We start from the raw sequence: 26,369 nt of genomic DNA on the forward strand, positions 1-26,369 counted from the left end.
GGATTCCTTGTGTCCTTATTTTTCTGTAAAACTTCATCCTATCCTAGTGTTTTCAATTTTATATTTATGCCCTTGACTGTACTTAACTAAATGTCATAAATTGTTGTGTAATAGATTTTATTGCAGCTAAACTAAATGCTGTAGATTTACTAAATCAGGCTTTTATATGTGGAAGTGTTGTAATTTTCCAACTGTGTGTGTGTGTTTCTAAATTGCAGGTTCAGCATTATGCACAAGGTAATAGTTTTTATTTCATTCTCCCGTGCAAATGAGTGTTGTCAGTCAATCCAGGTTTAGATCCATGTCACTGTTTTGCATTAATCAGTCACAAGGTTGTTAAATGGTGCCACAACAGAGTTAAATTACCTCAAACTAGCACTAACAATGGCTTCCCATTAGCATTCCATTTCCAGTTGCATTATTCCATTAATATTTAGGTTTCTTTGGCAATGAAATGTACTTCCTTTGCTTGTCATGCTAAAGTGGTACAGCAGATTTCACACTTTTTCTGAGGAGAAAAGAGTATATGTATATATAAGAGTATATATATATTTATTGCCCCTGCTGTTATGAAGAGTTTGATGTTGCTACTAATAATTCTCTGCAAAAGGAAAGTGGTTTGATAGCTGTAAACAGATGATGGCAGAGAACAAGCAGATATTTTTCTGACACCTGGTTACAAATACCTCCATGATCTCTGTGCAGTCAGGCTCTGGGTGAACTCCATAAAATGTTCACCCCACTAAACAAATACAGATGGGAAAACCCTTTTTAAAATTAACCTCCTCAGGGGTGCTCTTGCTTATCTCAAAAAGCCATCTCATTGTAGAACAAAATCTATTCATGAGGAGAGATGTATTTTGGATGCAGGGGTGTTGTTTGGGTTTTGGATTTTTTTTTTTCTCAAGTCCCAATTATTTTCCCAGCAATTACCAAAATGGGGTATTAAACTAAATTAATTTCCCGCTGTGCCCACTGAAAGACCAATCCTTGGCAGGATAGAAGATCCAGTGTTGGGTTTTCAGCTGTGGCTGAAAAGGCACTGCCCAGTATAAGAGATCCCAGCTCAGCATTTCTGAACTGGATTTTGCTGACCTAAAACTCTCAGAAGGACAGAGACCTTTGCCACTTGCAGCATGATGGGCTGTGACTGACACTCCTTCAGCTTAAGATCAATGCCACAAGACAAAAAGGTGTTAAAAGCAGCATATCTTTAAAATCAGTTTTAATCATTAGATTTATTCCTACGCCTCAGTCATGCAGAGCACACCCTGAGGGAGGCTGTCAATGTGGGGCATTTAGGTTAAGTAATAAATAGGTGTGGGGAGAAAAGAAAATTATGAACACATTTGTTTCAAATGGTAAATATCTTTTTTTTTTAATATTTTTTAAACAGAAATTATATTGTATCCCATATTGAAGTGGGGTTTCAAAATTTAGGCATTCAAATGTCTAGGTTCAGTTTCAAGACAGAACCAAGTCAGTGGCAATAAAAAACATTTAGCTGTGTTGTGGGGTGTCCAGTTTTGAACCCTGATTTTGCCCCAGTGCCACATCAGTGTTTTCAGCTGAGCTGCTGTCTTTGTTCCAAACGATGTAAATAATTAATTACAGGCAGACGAAATGACAGAGAGACTTGGATCTTAGTGTGAAGGTGGAAGTGTCAGGCTCCTAGAAATACAGAAAGTGGTTCTCATCTCTTTCGGCAAAGATTTTTATCTAATGAATAAGAACTTTCTGACAACTTATACATTTTTAGAAGGACAAAGAAGCATTTCCTTTGCATATTTATGGACAAGTGATGTTTTTAATCTTGACAATAACAAGTACATTTGCTTGAGGAAAATTTATTTCCTGACACTTTCACTTACAATCCTGTTTGTCATTAAACATGATTTTTCGCAGTTTTTAGCTCAAGGTATATGTTCAAATAGTTCTGAAATCATCCATTTAATCAAAAGTTGGGAAAGGACAGTTGGTGGCTCTCAGGAATGAATTAGAGACACCAAGTTTGTACCCTGAACTAATGTATCTCTGCTCTTCTCTGCTGCTTTCTAAAGCTGGGCATGACTACAAACAATGAACCTGATTTGAGAAAGGCAGCGGAACAGGAACCTTAGCAACAAATTTATTTCTGGCATTAATTTGGTATTTATCACAATATCCACTGGAAGCTAATTTTATTTTGCTTTATAGCATTTTTAATAGTTGTGAAGTGTTTTTCTTGCTCAGAAAGACAGGGAGATTTTATTTTCTATTGTTAGAAAATACCACTTTCCTGCAAAATTACATTATAATGGAAAAGTAATTTGCTTCCTCAGTAAGTGGAGCAGTGCCTTCATTGATGGGAAGAGAAAAAAAAAAAAAGTGAATTAAGGCTCAAAGGAAGTATCAATGCATTGCACGTTGCAAGGGGAAAATAATATTTGTTCCCTGACATTGTGCAGGGCGTAGGGAAAGCTAATTGCAGTGTGATTTCTGTGATAAGACAGCATGCTGAAAACTCCTGGAAAGAAGACTAATTTTGAGGCATTAAAATTCTGATGTTACTATTAAAAATGTCACTTTGAGGTTTAATGGCAAGATTTTGCAATTTCCTCATAGCACAGTGCTGTACTGCTGTTGGATCCTTTGGTATCAATGATGGCATTACCTTAGCACTGTAAATCACAATGTGACAGTGGCTGACAGCACACGATAACCAACAATGATGGAAATTTATGGATTATTTCTCCCTGTTCTGCCTCAAATATTGCCAATTTTGACACCAGATGATGCAATGTCTGCTGAGATTTTCCTTTTCTACTGTGTGAATTTTTGAAGTAACATTAAAATCTGTGTCAGGGTTTAGACTGAAGTTGTCAGATCTGGGGTAGAAATGCTCCTTAGCTTATTTAAGATAAAATGACAGACTGGTTTGATCTGGGAGAGACCTCAAACCCCATCCAGTGCCACCCCCTGCCATGGGCAAGGACACATTCCACTGTCCCAGGTTGCTCCAAACCCTGTCCAGCCTGGCCTTGGACACTTCCAGGGATCCAGGTGCAGCCACAGCTTCTCTGGGCACCCTGTGCCAGGGCCTGCCCACCCTCACATGGAACAATTCCTTCCCAATATCCCATCAAACCTACTCTCTGTCAATTTGAAGCCATTCTACTTTGTCCTGTCACCCCAAGCTATCAGTTTAGCGTGAAATTATTTACAGAATATGTAAATACATATGGCAGATGTTTTACATATGGCAGATGTAAAACTGACCTCCCTCAATAGTCTATGCTGCTGCAATATTCCTGGATATCTTGGTTTAAACCCCCCCTTCTCTTAACAAATGTAATTTTACGCATAAAATGCCCATAGGTCAGAGCCTGAATATAAGCCTTCAATGGGAATGTTCCTTAGATTTAAAATGCAGAAAATCAAACCCAGTGGATTGTTTACAAACTCCAGTTATTCAGCAATGCTGTAATTGGTGTAGGAAACAAAGAGAATCCCATCACCCTTGGGCTTATGATTTTAAGGGAGTGAAAAGTTATCCTGAAAAGCATGGAAGACTGCATTTATGACAGGAAAAAACAATGAGCTTGTTTAGTTTTCAGAGAGGTTAAGAAAGAAAGAAATTATGATGAGAAATTTGAAATATCAAGTTCTAAAGAAACCCCCGTTTTTTGATGCATCGCAAAATTTAAAAAATGGGATAACATTGGATGATGGGTACAGGCAAGAGCAAATAGAGAAGTCTTTTAGTGCTGCACTGAGTGAGGAAGTTTTCTCCAAAGTCAATAGAGTCAATGTTTTTACAGGGTGACTAAACCCTCATGAGATAGAAGTCAGGCTGCTGTAGAAATCAAATAAATACAAAACCAACTTCCATTCCTAATTTTCCATAGTTCTTTGTATTTTACATTAATATTTGTATTTAAAGAAGTTCTTAATCAGAGATGCATGTTAAAACTGATTATAAAACTGTTGCAAATTGTGTTTATCACAATTTGTGTTCATCTTCTTATCCCTAGGAATCAAAATTCCTCCATCCTGGTCTGACTCATCTTCATTCTCTTTCCACATCTCATGTGTTGGCTGAGACAACAAACAGGGTGCTCAGCATCCAGTGACTCCTGGTCACTCCTGTCTGCTTAGGGATTGTGGTTTGACATTCAAAATGCCCCCAAAACTGGCACCAGCACCTGGTCTTGGGAAATGCTGTTGGCACAACTACATAAACCTAAGGCAGAGAATAAACTGAGACCAAACGTGACCAAGAAGTGTTTTGAGTCCTTGCAAAGTCAGTGCACAGCCCAAGGCCTTTTGTAACAATGGTCATGCTGAATTTACTGAGCTACAGGGCTGGATATAATCCAGGTTTGACCTTCACAATTTAACTGTTAGGCAGGGTTCTGTCCAGAAAAACAATTAACATTAAATATTTGCGTGATTAAAACCAGACAAATTGAATTCCTTGCTAAGTGTCAGTAGAAAGTATTTTTTATTGGGATTATTTAAAGCATAATCTGGCCACTTTTGAGTTAAATCATGTTTTTTACGAACACATGGTGGTGGTTTCATTTCCCTCTTTCTGGCAGTGGAGCTGTGTGGGTGCCAAGTGTGGTTCAGCATAATTTGAAATCAAGGATTTGGGTGTCAATTAACATTTATAAACTTCAAACTAAGGACTTGGGTGTCAGTTAACATTTATAAACTTCAAACTAATGCCAATCTGTGACTCCAGACATTTGCTATCTCACTTTCCCTTGTTGCTGGTTGTTAAACACATTGAGGTTTCTGCAATTCCATGAGTCAGGATTCAATGCTGCCTTCTGGCCTCCCTGTAGCACACAATGTCTTAATATCTTCTTTTTTGTTTTTCCTGTTCCCTTTTCTTTCTCTCTCTTTAGGAATATCTCCTAACGTATTTCCACTCTCTCTCCAAGAAATCTGTATGTTTGTGGAAGATATAAACACAAATAATACTTATAAAGATTGTTAAGAATGGGACAGCTTTTCCACTGGGAAAAAAAATATAAATTTAATACTGTCTGGATGTAGCAGAAAGAACTGTATATCTGTTGTCATTACAGATTTCTTTTTATATATCTGTGCACACACACATTCCACCAGCTTTTGAAGCGTCTACACTGAAATGGGTTGAAATGTTGTTCAATTTTATAAATATTTAATTTGTAACTATATTTTGTTGGCTTTAACTACCAGCTTTAATTTGTTTTCAACATGGAAATTTCTCAGTCTAGGTTTTCACATTACAAATAGAGAGAAATCTTTAAATGGAAAGACATTTAAAAATTCTCCTATAAGGTATATTTCTAGCTTCCACCAAAAATTTTGTAGGATTCTAATTTTCCCCATCCATTAAAAAATAACTCAGGGACAGGCTACTATAGGATTTTCTGTGTTCTTGCTACAATGTGCAAATCATTGGGAGGTTTCCATTAATTTTACTTAACTTACTCTCTGTTCTTGTTTGCCAAATCCATCCTGACATAAAGTGTTCCCTGGGACTGAAATATCTGTTTTTCTGGTTTGAACAGGTCACACTCTGACCATGGGAAATGAACTGTTCCCATTGTTCCCTACTATTTTCCAGAGGCTTTATGGCCATTCCCATAATCCAGTTCTTTACCCTCCAACAAAATTTCTCTCTTGCAGTCTCCCAAATTTCAGGGAATATAGAGTCCACAAAATACCAAGTTTCCTTAGTTTTTTATTCTTAAAACAACTCTAATATACTATATTGCATTGAATGAACAATATGTAAAGGGAGCAAAATTAGTTAAAAGTAATAAATTCTTCAAGGATTGGAGGGGGGAAATACTGAAATTTATTTTTAATGATTCAGAGAGAGATTGGTAGGGCTTGTACTTACAGGTCATCCTTAAATGTCAATGAGAAAAGGCCACAATTAATACTAATTCATTAATTTCAGCCTAGGTCATTCGAGGGCCTGCTTTCCATGCACCCTAAACTGTGAAACTGAACAGCTGGTATAGACCTTAGTTTGTTATCATTTCACCTTATCTTCCTCATGTTGATGAGGAAGACAAGTATATCCTTTGTAGGAGCAAATACTGAGACATTTGAGCCTACTTCCTCCCAGTCTGAATGGAAAAAAAAAAAAATTGGTTTTAAGGATCCAGAAAAATCTGTTGCATTTGGCTGGAAAGAAAAGGATCAAAACCCAACATTATTGCTTCGGAGACATATATTTAATGCTTTAACAGATGCCATCAATCTGTTGCCTTTTAATGAGTTTCTTGCTGTGCTCCCCTGAATTAATTATCTCTTGTCATCAGTTTTATTCTTCTGGGCTGGATTTTCAAATAGAAAAAATATTTCTGTTTCAATGCATAATTATAAAATTGAGAGAGAGCAATAACCCCAGGTTTTGAATTAGTGATAAACAGCCTCGAACTTGAAGCCATTTTTTTTTTTTCCTTTCATTTTGAAGGACTCAGCTCTCAGAAATCCTGAACAAAGTATTCACCCAGCAGAACAACAAGCACTGATGGCATTTTGCATGTGTAATACCTAACCTGTATCCCTCTCTCAACTCCTCAGTCGTGATTATTATCTATAAGAAAAAAGATCTTTTATGTTGAAATTAAATGCTTTACCCTTCTTCAGGGGAAAAAGAGAAAAAAAAGTTTCACAAGGAGGGTTCGCTGGAAATAATCTGTTTAATGTGCTTTGGCATTGTGTTCTTTTAGCTGCAAGCTAGGTACCAAAAACTGTGTCCCAAAGGTTGGTGATGCCTTCAGATAAGACTCTTCAGGGCAGCTGCTCAAGTTTATGATGGTTTGAAAAGAGAAAAATATTTGTAGAAATGATGAGGGAGTAGTACTGAATAGAATATAGCTCTTTCAATGTATAGTAAAATTCTGTTGCTCTTTCTCAAAGGCTCACAGAAATTTTTAGGTCGGAAACAACCTTTGAGATCATCAACTCCATACACTAACCCTTTGTTTATGAATAGAGACCAGAGAAGAGAAAGAAAAATTGGTTTTCCTACTGAGAAAATATTCAAAATGCGAAAGATGAAAGAACCCAAGCAGAGATAATTTGCAAATGCTGCTGAGCAATTTGCATTTAGCTTCATACATGTTCCTCCTGCCCCACTGTAGCAATCGTGGGCTGCTGCTGGGGAGTAAACTCAACAATTTCTAGAATATCTGTAGACATCCCAGTGGCCTTAAAATAGATGAAACACTGTATTCAACCATTAGCTGCTTTTCTCATAGCAAAATATGTACCCAGAGACTCTGTTCAGTCAAACACCAGACTCTCCTGATATTATCTGTCAATATTTTGTAATTTTTTGTGTCAGCTTGTAGAAAGGCAAATATCAAACAATCCTCCCCATGTCCTACTTCATTTCACTTGCTTTCAAAGAAGAAAAAAAAAAAAAGAGCTGTTTACTTAAATGAAGAGTCTTAAAGTACCTCACAAAACTGGTCAGTAATGATGGTACCAAGTTAGTACTTTTTAAAGGTTTTCTGCTGTTACTTGTGCAAGTTCATCTAAAAATTATTTTTATATCTGAAAATTATGTTTAGTTGTGTGCAGAGAAGATTCCAAACAAGTGGAGACAATTGTTTGTGTAGACAAAAAAGTGGAGCACATTTAGGAAAAATATCTTGCTTAAAAAAAAAAAACCACGATAAATAAAAAGCAGAATCTTCAGGAGCAAATGGAAAATCGAGGCTGTGGAATGGAAAGTGGGGAAAAGACAGCTGAGGATGCCAAGTAGCAGGTGAATATTCAGAAGAATATGAGTAATAATTCTTTTACCTTCAGAAGAATATGAGTAATAATTATTTTACCTCAGAGTTAAATCTGCAGTCAGCAGCCTTGGTGCTGCCACGTAACTGTGATTAACCTCATTTCTGGGCTGGCTTGGGCACTTGGTGACCTTACAACGTGTGTTAAGAGCGGTTTTAACTCATTCTTAAATTGGGAACTTCAATGATTTTTTTTTCACTGCTGCTGCATTTTGAAAAAAGTTGTCCACTATGCATCACTTTATCCACTTTTTAACCTCTTTTTATCCACTTTATTAATTTTTTTCCTCACCAGCAGGGCTGGTCACTTCCATAGTCAGCTCTCTCCAGAAGAAAGATTGCCTTCTGCTGCTCCTACAGATTCACTGGATGGAACCAAAGGGTACTTTTGACTCGTGGACATGCCAGCTGTAAAAGTGATTATTCTCTTGAGCAAATGATGCTTCTCGTGGTGAATGAGGCTGGATTAGCCAATTGTGCAACAGCTCGCACACAATGTCCCCTCTTCTGCCTCGAAATGTAATGATATGCAGCAGCATAATGAGCTTACACTGAATTTTCAAACAGAATCCCTAATCATGAAAGCTCTTAAGTGCTCCTAATTGCAACTCTTCTTAAATGAGTGGTTTGTTGGCAAAAAGAGATTTGTGGAATTAGGCCAGCCTAATTCTGGATTCATTTCCTGTCTCAGAGAAGTGACACTTTAGGAAAACAAGTACATTCCAAAAGCGTCACTGGGCAGCCTCGTGGCAGGAGATGATGTAGGGTTTGTTGGTGACAAAATGCAGAGTTCCTCAGGAGGTCAGATTTGCAGGCCCTGGTTGAAAAACTTCTACTCCCTGAAAGTATCCAGGACTTCTCTTTCATGGAGTCCCAGAATTCCAGACTGGTTTGGGTTGGGAGGGACATTAAAGCTCATCCAGTGGCACCCCGGCCATGGGCAGGGACACCTTCCACTGCCCAGGGTGCTCCAAGCCCTGTCCAACCTGGCCTTGGACACTGCCAGGGATCCAGGGGAGTCCACAACATTTCCCTTTTTTCAAATCTCTCTTTTTTAGGCTGTGTGAGACATGAGGAAGGTAAAAGAGATGTGGAAGGTGAAAGGACGTGTGGATATTTGGAATGCAAAGATCTCTGGCTTGTGAAGATACCCAGTGAGCAGCTGCCCAGTGTAAAAACAGAGACACAAGACAAAGCAGGGAATAAATGATATTTACATGGACAAAACTCTAACAGGAGAATGATGGAGAAAATATTGGATATCTGAGCCCTCTCTCATATCCCTGATGGATGGGTAGTGGAAAGGACCTCTCAGCATCTTCCTAAAATCCCAGAATCCCAGAATTATGTGGGGTACAAGGACCTTAAAGCCCATCCAGTGCCCTCCCCTGCCATGGGCAGGGACACCTTCCACCAGACCAGGTTGCTCCTGAGTCCATCTTGGAGGGGGTCTGACAGAATAAGAAGGGAAAAACCAAAATTATCATGGAAAAGAGTGACCCTGCCATGGGATTTTGGATGGTGTTGGGTAAAAAAATTTCATGGGATGCATTAAGGGATGGTGGGAATGCAGAAAATATGAGATATTTGTGGAACGTCAATTGCCATGGGATTTGGGTGGTGTTGGGTAAAAAATTTCATGGGATGCATTAAGGGATGGTGGGAATGCAGAAAATATGAGATATTTGTGGAACGTCAAAAGGCAGCGAATGAAGGGATCAAATGTGGTGCAGAAGAAAGGAGTGTGAGAAACTAGAAAGGAGGGAGTGCAAAAAGGACCAGCAGAGTGAGGAAAGGCTGCTGGTCAGGAAGCAGTTACAATTATTTTGCACTTCTAAAGAAATGTAATTATAGAGGAGTGTGACCATTAGTTTTTCTTTGTATTTTTAATGAACTCACAAAACATACGCCAGCAAAAAGTACATGTAATGAATGACTAACATAGGAATGCTTGAGGAAGTGAGGAGAAAATTAGCTTATGAAAATGAAATTTTTAATAATGGAAAATGTGTTAAAAGCTTCTGTATACTGATATTAAAAATAAATATTTCAAAAACTGTCACTAAGAAGCAATGTGAAGGACCGCTGAGTTGCTTATACTGTTTTTAATACCACCAATGGTAATCCTGCTCACACATTTCCAAAATATCATTGCCCATGATGAAAATCATCCCTGGAGTGACATGGTCTTGTCAATGTGACTTATCACAAGATTTTGTGAAAGCCTCTTTTTGTTCTCCATGTAAATAACGCTCACCACAGGATTTTCAGTCCTCTGAGATGTGAGAAAAATCAATGAACAAGAAGTCTTGAAGGCATGGCCTCAGTAAAACTAAAGATTAGAAAAACAGAAGTAATTCAACATATACAGTATAGAACTTGAAAAAAAATGGTATTGAAAAAATAATGTTAGGACTTTGCTGCATCTGGTTATTGCCTTTTACAAAAAGAAAGCTGCTAAAACCAAATATAGTACTGAACATAATCAAGCTTTTTTTCTCATTTTTTAAAAGAATAGGAAAAGAAGCCACTTCTCAGCCTTCTCAGCCACTGACTGGGTTACCACATCAGATCCTACAGACCTCCCCCAAATGAACAGAACACTGCATATACACACAAAAAGTGTTATATGCTGAAAGCTTCTTTAAAAGCCTTCTCCAGGTAGTAAAAATCCTTTATTAAGCTCCAGTCTAAATATATTTAAAACTTATTTATGTACCTCTTTAATTGTGGCAGCATTTTTCTTATATATATTCCTCATCTATGATATTTCTCCTTTGAGGGGTTTATAGGGTAATCTTTGCTTCCAGTCACACATTTCTGCTTGGAAAAGGTTATAAATTAGGACATCTACATGAGTAATTTGTAATTTAAATAATTAAAAATTAAATAATAATAACAATTAATAATTAAATAATATAAATAAAATAATAATCAATTTTCACCTGATCCCTGAAAATTAGTAATTAGATTAGGATTCGTGCTAAAGGTTACTAAGTTCTGCCTTGTACAGAAAATCGGATTGTTTCTGTTTCTGTCAGGAGTTGCACTCCTGGTGTTTATTAGGGTCATGCTTCCCTTGACAGAAAGAACTGCAACATCTTTGCTGCATTTTGTCAGCTCTGCACAGACTTATCTCTGCTTTTGCCTGCATTGCATTCCAGCTTCTGTATTTCCTTTGTCTGAAAATCCCGACTTTCTGGTGGATTTATAATTACAGTTTTATGGAAAATAACCTCAATTCCTTAAATCCTCGCTGAAATGCTGGTCAGCCTGCATGAAAAACAGGGAGGTGGATAAGCATGAAAACTTATTATAAGTCAACATTTTACAGGATTTTTTTTGGTGGCAGTTTGCAGAACCAGATAAGCCATGCTCCCAAGATAAACACCCATCTCAGGGCAGAGAGAGGTGAATTTCTAGGCATGGTACACATCTCTACTGTAGTTTAAAATCACCTGGTAGTTTAAAACACAGAAAATAAGTCAGGGAATTAAGGGGATGTCACATGCTGAAGGAACCTAATGATGCCATTGCATCCTTTCCCTTTTCTTCCCCTCCAGAATGTCTGGAAGGTGAGTGAGGAAATGCTGGAGCTGCCAGAGCTGGCAGCCTGACAAAGGTTCTGCCTGTCCATTTGTAATTTTATTGATGTTAATTAATGTTATTAATGTGATTTTATTGTGATGTTATTTGTAATCACACGTGTTGTCCTTACAGCCTGACCACAGACAGGGAGAAGGGACAGACAAAGGGACAACACAGACACACAATTTTTTTTGTTCCTTCACAGGAGAGAAGAGGTGGACTGGAATTAATCAGTGAAACAAGGAAACTAAAAGTAGTGAAACAGCAAAATGAAGCTTTCAGAGAAGAGCTGTGCTTGCCTGTATGTAGGATCAGTACTTAATTAATAACATAATTAATTAAAATTTGGGTAATAATTCAGAGCTCTCTTCATCTGAAGCAGTGTTCAGGTGGCAGCTTCTGCTTCCTTCAGCCATTGCACAAGAAGGAGGAGAGATCCTGGTTTGAATTCCACTGGTAATGCACCTCCTGTGGGAATATCCCTGCCATGGATATAACCAGTGACTACATAATAACATATTTCAGGAAGAGGACTAAATATCTGCTGTGCTTAGTCTAATAAAATAACCCATTAATGTCCAGCTATACAAATCTAATTTATTGTAATTGGGGTTTTTTCTACTTGAAATCCCCTGGCCATTATCTTTACCTGAGAGGGATCAATCTCAGTTAAGCAGTTAGCACTTAAGATAAAATGAGAATGGGATTAATGCGTTTATACTGTGTTATTTAAGAGCCATTGGCAAAAAAAAATTACCCTCAGTCTATATGTATAATATGACATTTCTCCTTTGCTCCTGCACTCCCTCAATACCTTTAAAATAATAGCAATAAACATAAACCTGGCAAGAGTGAGCAGAGATGTGGAGCTGCCCAGGCCTTGCAGGGATGAGCTTGAGGTTTATCTGCTCCCTTGGCTGTTTAGCTTTATCTTAATTCCCTTGGCTGTTTTGCCCTGTGTGTTTCAGAATTCCCCTTTGGAAGCACTCTGTACATACATCATTTCCTTCCCTATCTTTCAGTGTAAAATCTGGCAAAATGACATCAGCTAAAAACTGGGGTGAGAGCTACAATCTAGACCAACAGCCCAGGGCAGCTTCACCACCCTGGCTGTGCTAACAGGGTGTGGTTAATGCTCCTGCAGCACTTGGGAAATGCAAAGCGGAAAAGTCCAGGTATCACTGAGCTGAGATCATTTGTTAGATTTGGAGAAATGTTTAATTCATAGAAGCAGATCTTTCCCTCGCCCATGGGAAATAGATATCTTCATGGTCCCTTCCAATTCAAATCAGTCTGTGATTCCATGAAATTCACTTTTTTCTTACAATTAATAAACAATGAAAAGGAGAAGTCTCTGTACTTGCATAAATCTAATGTTCTGATTGAATTAATCCCATTATTCCTTTTCTCCCTGCACATAACTGGTTCACAATATTCTGATTTTTTCATCATGACTCTGGAAAAGAAAAAAAAGTGAGGTGCATAAAGCAAAGCTTGACACAACTATGAGCAGATTCTTATATCTCAGCTGCACAAATTCCAACTGAATGTGATCATAAAGTCAAACACAGGAATTCCCAGCTTACTATTAATGATGGGAATGGAAGCAAATAAATAACCTGCCATTTCCTGACTTTCACGAAGTGGTTGAAGGAGCTATTCTGCCAGCTTAGCCCTTGTTTTGGAGTTGGTGTCTCCAGCTGGGAGCTGAGGCAAGCACACTGCTCCCAGAGGGGGATGCAGCCCCAGGACACACAGAGAAGAAGAACAGAGCACAAATCTTGTCCAAGGCCAGGCTGGATGGGGCTTGGGGCAACTTGGGCTAGTGGAAGGTGTCACTCTGGGTGTCACTCTGTGGATTTTAAGGTCCCTCCCATCCCAAACCATTTGGGATTCTGTGTTGTATTTTCTCAGCCTGATGTTACCCTTTACATCTACAGCCTCAGACTGTAGATTAAAGAGATTGGAATTACTAGATATTTTTGCTTTAAATTCTGCTTCTTGGTTTGCATTGGAAAGAAACTTCTTGTGTCTGTTTACCAGGCTCTGTGCAGATGTATTCTGCTATTACATTAATGCCTGCAAAGATATATTCTGCTATTACATTAATGCCTGCAAAGCCTTCACAAATGTTTCTTCCAGAATGCTGACAGTCAAACAAGATACATGACCTGCTAATGGCTATCAGGATATACTGGGGTGAAGTATATGCCTGAGGGAAGCAATCTATTGTTTTATCAAAGACAGATTAAAAAGCAGGACAGAATACATTTTCCCATAGCCTTAAATACCCTTAAAACTACTCAGAAACTTTAATTTTCCTGCTTTTTGCATTAAGTTTTTTTTTCTGTGTTGCTTTTATTCACTTCTCCTTTATCCTCTGTGTGAGCTCCTCCTCCCTCAGTTTTCCTCTCCTTCAGCTTTACCTTCAGAGTCCTTGAAAAGGCAGGAGCATTCTCCACACAGATCTGCATGCACATGTCAGCTGTTCTTGTCTCCATCCAACAATGTGAGCTGTTCTTGTCTCCTTTTAGGCTTTTCTCTCTTTCTGCATGGGATCTAAAACTCAGAATGGTTTGGGTTGGAAGGGATTTGAAGCATCATCCTCATTCCATCCCCTGCCATGGGTAGGGACACTTTCCACTATCCCAGGGTGCTCCAAGCCCTGTCCAACCTGGCCTTGGACACTTTCAGGGATCCAGGGGCAGCCACAGCTTCTGTGGACACAGATACTTAAAAATCTGTCAGCAGAGCTGTTACTTTTTCAGTTCCATGAATAATTTGGCTGCTGGATGAATTTACCTTTATGAAAAGAAGGGCAACATTCAGAGCTGTGTCCCCTCTTCAATAAACCCTCAGGGATGGTTGACAAGACGGATGTATCCCTGAATACAGAGAACCATGGAATCACAGAAACTGAAGACAGAGAATACATAGAATTGGAACTGAAGACACAGAATCATGGAATCACAGAAACTGGAGACACAGAATACATAGAATTGGAACTGAAGACACAGAATCATGGAATCACAGAAATTGGAGACACAGAATACACAGAATTGGAATTGAATACACAGAATCATGGAATCACAGAGTTTGGGAAAGACCTCCAAGACCATCAAGACCAGCATTCAGTGCTGCACTGGTGAAGTGTGTGGCTGCACACAATGTTCCTGTAAGGTTGGTCAGCACTTCCCATGTTGGACAGAGCCTGTGCTGCATTCAGGGACTGAAATGGAAAGGGAAATGCTGCCACTGAGGTGCAGGAATACTGGTTAAGCTCAAACAGAACATTGCAGTGCACACACACACCAGCAATTTCATCACATCAGGGAAAACAGCAGAAAGCTTAAAAATGATCCTTCAGCCTTCCTTTCCTTTCCTGTTTCACAAGCCCCACCTGGCTCCAGATTTTGGTGATGTTACACCACAAATGGCTCCTCATCTGACATAAAGACCCACTGGCAGCTTTTTCCTCTCTCATTTTCTCCCCATCTCTTGCTTTATCCCTCTCTCTCTCTGTGTCTCTGTCTCTTTGTAATTAACAGACATGATATTAGAGCTGTGATGTGAGGTTTGCATGAACTCCAGCACAGCCAGTGTGATGTGCTCATGATGACTAACTTCTGTCTCATCAAGTCACAGTGTGCGGGATTTACTGAAGAATCGTTTATTTGATTACCAAAAAGGTTTTCTGACAATATGAAGTATCACAACACAAACCAGGAAGAAAGCTGGATTGTGATGCAGATGAGTCTGAAATATCATAGCAAAGAGTGAGGATTTTCCAGCTGAAGTATTTCAGGAATTGTGTTATTACAGACTCATCTTGGATGCAGAAGTCCCTGAAGTGCCCTTTGCCATCTGAATGAGACCATTTTCCTGAGCTGATGGCTTTGCTGGTCACAGCCAGGATGTAAAGCAGAGCTGTGCCTTTGAGAAAAAGAAATTCTTTATGTCTGTTTTCAGTTGTTAGTTTTTGGAGTGGGTTTTTTTGTTTGTTTGCTTGAGGGTTTTTTTCTATTTTACTTTAAGAAAATAAAGTAGGCAAAAGTACCTAAAAAGAGTTAAAGCAGATACCGATATTTTGGTTTTTGGTGAATGAATTGACTCTGTTAGATCTCATTATGGGGGAGACTTTGGGAAGAAGAAAATGAAGCCATTAAAGGAGCTGATTCTGATAATGTGTTGCTTTATGGGTGGCTGTATTATTCCTCTATTGCTTGGAGTTGTTTTTGAGGCAATGCTCCATTTCACAGTCTATTTTTAATGTAAAGAAAGGGAAGGACTCAGCTTCCAACAATCATTACTTCTTTTTATATTAGTTCACATTTCTGTTTGCAAAATATGCTGAATGCAAACAAATAAAAAAGATGATACTTAAGTAAGGCTTTGCTCTATTTAAGCCAAGCTTATATGCTCTAACAGAGTTTGAATTTTTATGCTGCAGTTTATTGCAGTGGTGCCATTTGGGCTGTTAAAGTTATTTCAACATTTTCATTACCAAGACTGTTATCTGAAATTGCCAACTCAACCAAAAAAACCTTCACAGAAATACCCACTGTTTTGAGAGGCAGCAGTTTGTCTAATTTCATCCAGCTCTATACTGTTTTTTTTGCTGAAATGGAATCACACTCTGAGTATTCAGATATAAGATATAATCTAAGATATAAAAAAAAAAATGGAATTTAGTAATTTCTGAATTTTATACCTCTATTATTGGGCTTGTATGATGCTTTTTCTTTCTGTAGTGCAAATATCCATGAAATGGGTGAAGGCCATTCAAGGAATGCATAAAAACCATGGGGTTTTATTTATTTATCTAGGTTCTATTTATTTAGGAAGTAATAACACCCCTTAAAGGGAAGTTTTTGATAGATCACAACCATGTGTGTGCAATATTATTATAGCAAGGTGGGAGGCAGGGCTTTAGTACATATATTTGGGGAGATCTATATTATCTTTTAGGTTTCATATTGACTTTGGGTCACATTGCCCTTTGGTCCTTTATGAGGAGAGAAAGGGTATGGAAAATGTAGAATCTTCCTTTTCATATCACATTTCATTTGGATGGCAGGAGGCTCCATCCCTACGCTCACCATCACCTTCAGAGAAGGAAACGTGGCATAAGAGCCAGAAAGCTGCTGCAAAATACTGAAAAAAAAAAAAAGCATTAATAAAAATACAGGCAACCAGAATAATCATGAAACCAAGCAGATGAGCTGTTGCATGACAGCAGAGTAAATATTAAGCTTAAAAAGTTGAAGGCTTTGCCCCTTGAATACGAAAGGACATGAATAAAACTCCCAGCTGAGGCAAAAGAGTGGACAGGGGGTTAAGGGACTCCCTTGGGGGACTCATATCCTATGACAGGTCAGACTGTTGTTGATTCAAAGGTTTCATCCAGAATTTAAAAAAAAATCAAGGAAAAGTGAGTTGCAATATTCTCTACCAGTTTTAAACATATGATGACTGAGTTTGCCTCTTTTAAAATAGTTTAGTTATTATACTGAAGGTAAGTTAAAGTAAGAAACACATGAAATTCCAACTGACTGACAAACAGCAGTGGGTTTAGACCAGATCTCATTATTTTCTTGGGTAAAATTAACATCTTAAATCCAGTGTCTCCAGTGTTTGCATCATATAGTTTCAATCCCTTTTTTGACTATGTTTCTATTTTTTTCAATGGCCAGTTCTACAGGATCTGCAGTAAAAACTACTGCTTAATTCATTGCAATGTCCAGATGCATCTGTTTGGATTAGCCCTGGAAGACATAAGGAATATGAGGAGCTGATAATCCATCTTTATTACAAATACCTGCAGCAAGTGACTGGAGCTGTGCCAATATCTGCCTATGCAAACTGCAGTGCTGCTTAAGGTGCATTTAGTGCTCTTTTATTTCTGGCTGACAAGGACTGGAACATAATTCAGGAAGTGTATTTTAGTGTATTTGGATGAATCTGTGAATTACTGTAACAACAACCATGGGTCAGGGCAGATTGGGAGTTCGATCCACGTATGGGCCATTCCCTGCAGAGCTGGGTTTGATTCTTACTGGTCCCTTCCAACTCAGAATATTCTGTGATTCTGGGAATAAACGAGTCTTTTCCTTTGTCTTTAGGTAACCCAAATTATTTTTACTGCACGTATCTAAGATATTTGATTACAGAAACATTAAATATCCTTACCAAGAAGGTAAGGCTGATACTGTTTAGTTTAGTTTAGCCCTGAGTTACAAGCACCATGTTCAAGGCAGGCATTTGTACCTCTATGAGTCATTTTTGAAATAAATACTCAGATACTTTTAAAAATATTGGTTTAAGTTCATTGTCACCATTTCCTTTTAGTACGTTCTAAACAACTTTAAGTATCTGGCAAATTATGTAACCAGAACTTCAGGTTCACTGAACTAGGACTTAAATTCAAGTCAAGGAATAAATTTAAGCTTAAGAGACAGGAATACTGAAGCTTTGAGATTAAAGACATAACAAGCCAGTACAAGTTTCATGAAAGAAATCAGAGATGAGACATGAGTCCACAATTATCAGATTTGAAGATCGTGAGGAAAGTCTTGTGAGATCCAGACTCACTTGGGTTTTATTCCTTGTGACATAACAAAATTACTTATTATTTAATTTCTTTCAGCTACACAGGAAACTGCAATAGGTCTGGGACTCCCTGAGGAGTCTGAGCAGGACACACCAGCGTGCTGATGTCATCTTGAATTTTATGCTTGAGACTACACTTGTGCATTCCTCTTTTATTTCCAGATTGGTAATGCCATTTTTCATAGTGTTTACTTTCCTTTTTGAAGTCTGAAGTGAGAAAAAAAGCTGCCCTTATACCAATGTTGCCAAAGAGATCTACATTGTAAAAAGACCTTAAAGTAAATTTTCACAGCAGAGAAGAACAAATCCAATTTTATTGGATTTTTCTACGTGTTGACCTCAGAAACTTTCTCTATTACTGCAGTCCATTTAAATTCTCAAGGATAGTGTTTTACCAATAATTGATCATACAATTCCAGTGAAATTCTATTCTCTTAAGTAAATCCCACACAAGTCAAGGAGAGAGGTTACTCCTGGGCAAATGAAAACATGCCAGAAACACAGAACAGAATTTATCAAAAGTCAAAACAAGTGGAATGAATTGGCAATATCAACAGGAGCAGCTATGCCAATTTTGTGTTTAGTCAAACAACAATCATTTCATATTTCAGCATCTTAACAATACAGACTATGGAGGAAACACAGCTGACAGTATTTTTGCAAACAATTCAGTGTATTGTCACATCATTGAAATTTTGTATTGTATTAGCTGAAGTAGATCAGGGAATTTGTATTGTCACATCATTGCTGTAATGTAATTTGAAATTTTGTATTGTATTAGCTGAAGTAGATCAGGGAATCACACGTGCTCTGGAATCACCTTAGATGAATACAAAGGATGACTGCTATACTAATGTTTCCCTATCCCAATTATTACAGTGTTCTGATAAAATAAATGATGCCCAGTGTTTAATTGAGCTAACTCAATCACATTTTATGGCCCTTATGTTTTTATTTAAAACTTAGCTCTGTTTTTACCCTTTTGGGGATGGAAAAAAATTGTCATTTCGAATTTAATTTGCTTTTAACACCATAATATTCAATATTGACAATAGCTCTGAGCCTTAAAACCATTATTGTACATTTCTCATTCTGTGGGAGATGATAGCTGAGCATTAAACAGAGAACTTTTCAAAGTTTGATGGCAGTGGAAATGAATGCAGATTTAGTATAAAAAGTCTCCTAGGTATTAAATTCTGCTGTGATACAACTTTGCTTTTCATTAATCCATCAATCAATCAATCAAGCAAACAATAATTCTATTTAATTAAAACACACATTGAATACAAAACAAAAAATATAAACATTCACAGAGGGCATTTATAACATTTATGTGTTGCAAAACCTTAAGCCCTTTAAGAATAAAAATCAATTTTTATTAGAGCTCCCTGCTTTTGATGTCTCACTGCAGAAAAAATAAAAGCTCAGGAAAGCACATTGTCGAGCCCTGAGTTCAGCCTGGTGAAAATTTTTGTCCATCCCAGATCAAACAGAACCAGAAACCCCACTAAGGGGTCAGAAAAATTTCCTGCTGGAATGGTGTTTGCAGGGGAGTCTGGAATGGTTTGGGAATGGGAGGGAAGAGGGACAGAGCAGAGCACCAGGGAGAAAAGCCAAGTGCAGGTGCTGAGGAAATGCTCTTTGTGCTTTTCCCTGTTTTACAGGCTCCTTCCTGCTTGCAGAGACCTCGTTCAGAACATTCCTTTTGAAGCCTGGGTTAGAAGCCAGATGGACTCAAAGTCCACACTGAGACTTTGTTATCCCTGTTTGCTCTGGCTACATTTCTCTTGAATTAGCAGGCTGTAAATTAATCTAGAGCAAACTGGGGGTCATGAAGTTCTGGGACCAACTTGGTGCTATTTGCTACTGACTAATAACAATTGGTTTTACATGGTACCACTGCCTGATTTTATCCTTTCTTCTTTCTTTCCTTCCTTTTTTTTGTTTTGTTTTGTTTTGTTTTGTTTTGTTTTGTTTTGTTTTGTTTTGTTTTGTTTTGTTTTGTTTTGTTTTGTTTTGTTTTGTTTTGTTTATTCTTCGCACTTTCATATTCCCTACAATAAGGAGTAATTTCTGTCCCAGGCCATGAATTTCTGACAGGATCAAGCAAGGAAAGATGTGCCTAAACCCAGAGATTTTTTGTTGTGTTTTTAAGTCTTCAAATAGTGACTAAGAAAAATAAAGCAGTAAACTTAGGATAACTCTGTAACTTAGGATAACTCTGTAATCCATTTCTCCTGTGGAAAATATTTGTTTGTTTTGTGGTTGGTTTTTTGTTGGGTTTTTTTTGGGTTTTTTTGTTTTGGTGTTTTTTTTTTTGTTTGTTTGTTTTTTGTTTTTTGTTATTTTTTTTAGAAAGATAAACCCACCCAGATTTTGAGGCCATCTTTTGGAACCCTTTTGGTTTTAATTCTTTTTAGACCAAACTGTTGCTTCCCAATTCCTATTTTGCCTTCAATAGCAGCAGTTTTCTTACAGCATATCAGTACTGGCATGTTTTTGATTGGATTTTCTGTGTGTGAGTGTCTAAGACTGCTGCAAAGGGTGGATTACTGTGAAGTTTTTATTTCGAAAAAAAATCAGAAATTGAGTCTGAATTTATTTCTAAATATCATTAAATCATTGAGGTTTTGCCTTAATTTGGATAAGTACCTGTAGAAACATTTGGTGACATTTAAGCAACATACACTGATACAGCACTTTAAAGTTACTTAATTTATTTGAAATAAATGTGCAATATCCCCATACCTTTTCAAAGGTGCTATCACCTCATTGCCGTGTTTGAAAACCTGTCTGGTCACTGAGTCTGCCTGCCACTGAATCCACCTCAGCCATGGTTATTTGTTTCCTGTGAAGCTCTTACTTTACTGTTTCAAAGGAATAATGGAAAATAAAATAGTACAGTAAGTAATACATTTACTAATCCATAGGCTCAAAAGTACTGTCTGAACTTGGATTTAAAGCTTTTTCAACTACAATTGAATAAGGCTGTAATAGGATAAGACTGAAAGTAGAAGAAAGCAAGAAACTTTATGAGTTAAATATTTGCTGCTGATGTTATTCAGGTGCTAAATCCAGACACTTGCTTATTCATTAATCATGATTAATTATTAAAAAAAAAAAAGAAGAAGAGGAAGTAAGGAGTGTGAGTGTCCACATGTTTATAAGCTCTCCAAGGGATTTTTAAATTCAGTCTTATCCAAGAGTTGAATCCAGTCTAGATGATTTTGTTCCTGTGCCCTCACTGTTCATAAAATTGTTGAGTGTCACCTGGTTGGGACTTTGTCTGTAGGGAGCTCAGGAGACCACTGGGGACAGTTTGGTGCTTGTTCCTTCCAGGGAAGCAGAGATAATTAATTATTGTCACCTGAGCTGTGATTAATTTCTCCTGACTTGCGGGGGTGCTGAATGCTTGCCTTAGCTAACAGATTGAAATATAAAAATTAAAGTATTTTAGCAGTCACTGTCGGAATGCTTCTACAAAGCCCTGGAGGAAAATCTCTGTGTCCCTGGTAATAACTCCAGCTCAGAGCATTTCTGAGCTTCCCAACCTCCTGGATCCACAGAGGGACACAGATGGGGGCTGTGCTCACCTTGGTGCTGACCTTGTTAAAGTTCAGGATGAACAAATGACAAACTCATGCTTAATAAATTAAGATTGATGGAGTTTCCTGTCTCTGTTCCCTGTTCCAGCCATTTAGGTGGCCACTGCTCAGCCCTTTGGAGAGGCTCAGAAAGATCAGCAGGGTACTCATCAATGGGAAGGAATACAAGAGAACACCTTGAGAATTCTTTGGAGCTACCAAGGAATACAAGAGAAGAGGAGTCGAACACAAAAATGACAGAAGTGCATTGAGATCATTCATCCCAGAATCCCTGCATTTGGAGGGTCCTGTGTTGTTTGTCTTGGATTAAAGGCAGGATGTGTTCATAATGCACCAGGTCCTGGTGTATTTAAACTGTGTGAGTTAATGTGGGTTTGGCTCTACTTGCAGAACAACATTAGTAATTCAACAACATTCTGTTCATTTGTGGAGGCTGACTTTAACCTCAAGCCTTCAGACCTTTCATGGTTCAGTGTTGTATTAATTTGGACTCAATGATCTGTTTTCAGCCTTAATCATTCTCTGACAACCTGGTAACCAGAGGCATAAAAGAGTCTTTATGTTCTGTTTTCTTTCCTTCCAGACAGACTGGAAAACCCACCCACCATTATTTCCCCCCATCACAAATTGTCTTCTAAATATTTGAAACGTTCCATTCCCACTGTCTGTGTTTCATTTGTGTCACTCAGCATGGATGGACTTGAGCTCCTGCTAGGGAGATCCCAGGGAGAAGTTATTAGTGCACTTTTAATTAGGCAGACTGCTAATTAGAAGCAGTCATGGATAGAAGTTGCACCCTGGTAATGGATTACATCAATTAGAATGAAAGTGAAGCTATTTGTTTTCAACCACCATGTCTTAAAATTATTTTTAACAATCACTAATCCTCTACTTATATCATTCACTGCATGTGTGCATCATCCAACATTTATTAACAACATTTCAAACGATGGAGAAAGACTCTGTGAGGATCTGGTAGAAGGAAATAAAACAAAATAGGGATACTTTAGAACCAAAAGTGCAATGAAGGCTCAACCTCAACCCACCAGTCTGAAGGCATCCAACACCCAGTGACTTCACTGAGGGCTCCAGAGAGGCAGGAATGTTGTACAGGCTAAGAAGGATGTGGAAGAAAGCAGGAGTGTTTTATCCATGAACCATTTCACAGAATCACAGAATGGTTTGGGTTGGAAGGGACCTTAAAGGTAATCCAGCTCCAGCCTCACTGAGTTGTTGTTCCACTATTTATTGTTTGGTTATCTGCAAATGTTTCTATGTGCAGGGATTATAAAAGTGCATCTCAGAATTTCCCATCCTTGCAAAAAAAGCTGCTGTCAACACTTACAGCCATAAAAATGTACAAGTGTTTCAGTTGGATTGGAACTGGGAAGAATGTAAAATCACAGGTGCCTGAACTATGGATCACAAATTAGAAAGATCACGTGTAGCAGAAAAAGAAACTTTCAGACTGTCATTGTCACTTACGAAGTGACACATATTTTGCACAGAGAACAGAAAATCTGTAAATATTCTGTGAAACTCATTGTTTTATTTTGTTTCTTTTGGGAACACAGAGTGAGAGAAAGGTTGTAGCACATTCTTTTGTTGAAACACTGCAAGTTCCTCCTTCTGTTGCAATTTTTTCTTAATTGTTACTGTAAACCAGCTTCCAGTGCTGATGATCAGCTTCATCAAAAATGTCTGTCAGACAGGTTTTTATTAGTTATTCTGTTCTGCTCCTACAAGTTATAAATGTGTCTACATTCCTAGTTCTGCCAGGCAATTTTATATATATATATATATATGTGTTTTGTTCATATGCCTTTGAGGTCTAAGGAAAGATTTCTGGCAACTTCCCTGAGCTTTTTCAAGCTTTACAAGGATAGGAGATGTGGATACTAAAGACAGTAATTTTTTTTTTTCAGCTATTGATACTCTCCATTGAATTACTATAATTTCTTCAGTGCAAACGACGGGTTTGTTCCTCTGAAGAAAAATTGTTGGAATGCTTGAATAGTGGAGTGAAGAGCTAGTTTTTGTCTGTATATATGGATGAAAAGCAAAGGTAAAGAAACCTGAATATTGCCATCCTAATATTCACAATTCAAAGTTACTGCCATCATTCAAAAGTAAAGGGTATAAAACTCCATTCCAACTGAAGTAATCTTGTAATTTCATTCTTGATTTAGGAAATCCACTGTCCAGAAGTGTCACTCTTTTGTGACAATACATAAAGACCCTACTTGCAAAGACAAGTGCTAAATGAGACTGGAAATACTTTGACAGCATATTACCAGGATTTTTCTGCCATTCAACAGAGAGGGAAAAAAAACATGAAAGCAAATTTCATCCTTTTGGCCCAAAGGAAATTACAAAACACATTCTTCATCCTGCCATTTCTCAGCCTGTAGAATGAACACATCCAGCAGGACCACATGAGTTTTTTACACTCAGGTTTACATTTACTTAGTGACTATTTCCTTCAATTAGGAATTCATTGTTCTGGGCACTGCAGAAGGACACAACAGAAAGGTGTCCTATTCTCTTAAGGGTCACATTGTATTGACCAGACTCAAGGAGGAGTTTCACTCCCTCTCTCCTCTTTGCTCCCTGATTTTTGCAGTGTCTGCCTGTTCCCTGCAGATTCTTTCCATTCCTGGTTAAAGATGAACAAAGAATTTGTGCTTATGAAATCACAGAATTTATTTCTGTCCAGTTGGCCTAAATAATTTTTCACTACATGCAGAATGGTCAAGTCTAAGTAAGTGTAATTCATCAGAGCAGGGAAAATAGAGTCCACAGTCACCAGGTAAGTTATTCCTTGCTAGTGACCCTCTCTGATAAAGAACTGTGGACTTCTTTTTGTTTGTTTTCCTTAATGCCTCATTTGTACCTTTCTCTTTCCAGACTTCCTTTTGTTCTGGTTATGTGCATATAGAAAAATTAATTCTTCTTCCTCCAGCAAATGTAGCTGAGGAGTCTTAAAATTCATTTCAGCCATTCCCTAAATTTTTGCAGTCATTTCTTTTGAGTTGTGGTTTCCAGACCGGTGACCATTATTGCTGTCCTTGGCTGTACTTTGTTCAGATATTCCACAGCTGTTCAGCTCTGGATTTGTGCTGCTGGGTGGAGAAGAGCTGCTTCATGGGCACTCAGAATTCATCTTTATATTTCCAGTATGGTGTCTGTGTGTCTGCCTTTCCATGGCCATGACACTGTTTTCTCCTCTTTGGATTGGGAATGATTCATTTCAGCTTGGACTGACAATGAACCCGTGGAGTCATCAAGAACAAATAAGGATAAGAATCCCAAGGAAACCTGTATAAATCTGTTCCATGCCCTAATTTCACTTTTATCCAATTTTTGAGCAAGGGCACATTGTAATGGAGCCATATAAATACTCCCACTACCCAAAGATCCCTTCCTTAAAAACTGGCTTCAGTCAGCTGCTCCCATTCTGCACTTGTGATGCCAATTTTTTTTAAGTATCTTTAAACACAAATCAAGGATTATTTTATCATGGTCATTGTCTTTTTTCACTGACTGGTGTCACTTGGATGTGCTCATGCTCCACTATTGGCTCCTGGGTTGTTTCTTGGTTTGTTTTGGTTTTTTGGGGCTTTTTTTTTTTTTTTTTTTTGGTTTTTTTTTTTTTTTTTTTTTTGCAAAGGGGATGAGCAGTAGTACTACGAATCCAACTGTGTTGGGGTAATTTTGTGATATTCTTAATATTGTGCCAAGGCCAAGAAATACTTTCAAGACAGTTGGCTCCTTTAATCTTCCAAAGAAGCATTTGGGGACTGTTAGACTGTGGAGAAGAGAGGAAATGTCTCAGTTTTTATCCACCTAATTGGTTGGTGGGCAACATGAGCGACTGGCACTGAGATCTGGTGTCCTTTCATTCCCACAGAACCACAGAATCATTAAAACTGGGAAAAACCTCCAAGACTGCCAAGTCCAAGCTTATTAAAAGCTGTTGACATTGAAGAAAACTTCTAAGAACTTTGGATGCCTTGTTGTGATCTCTAATAGTAAATGTTATATTCACATTTATATGAATTTCCCACCACTCCTGGATTATGTGAGAATTTCTGTAGCTTCAAAAAGTAGCTGCATTCCTCCCAGAAAATATTGTTTCCATTTCTTCAAAAACATTTCTTCAAAAGGAAAAAAAACACAGATATTTCTCTCCCAGCCTTCACATCTAATTGGCACATGTGTATTAATACTGAGTCCAGAATCTTTCTCTCCAGTGGTGCTGTTAGAACAGTAAATACCTCAGCAGTGTCATTATGCACTGATTTTCTAATAGCTTTCTGCTAAACATTGGCAGGGTAAAACTAGAAAATTACCATTAATCATTCTTAAAGTGCTAAGAATACATTAATAAATTAGTTCCGTTTGATTTTTAAAGGCTGTATTTACTCCTAGGATATCAAACAGGCAAGGAAGTGTCAAACTGGGGAACAAGAGCCAGTTCTTTTTAATCCTGGGTTACTCACATCATTACTGTAAGTTAGATGGCAATTTCTCATTTTAACAGCCTGCTTCCACCCCTATCAGTGTCCCTCAGCTCTTACAAGTTAGGCTTTAGATCTGTGCTTGCAGAGTGGTTTTAAATTCTGAAATTAAATGACAGAAAATGTAAGAGAGAGTAAGACCCACCAGAATTGCACATTTTGCAGACGTCTTGGGCTTGGCATTGTGTATAATTTCAGTGTTTTGGCTTTACTTGAGAAATGTGATTTAATATTCTTTGTTCTGTTTTTCATTCTGA

This window comes from Onychostruthus taczanowskii, unplaced genomic scaffold, assembly GCF_017590055.1.
Source record: "Onychostruthus taczanowskii isolate IOZ18803 unplaced genomic scaffold, ASM1759005v1 scaffold65, whole genome shotgun sequence".
In the NCBI taxonomy this organism is placed as follows: Eukaryota; Metazoa; Chordata; class Aves; order Passeriformes; family Passeridae; genus Onychostruthus; species Onychostruthus taczanowskii.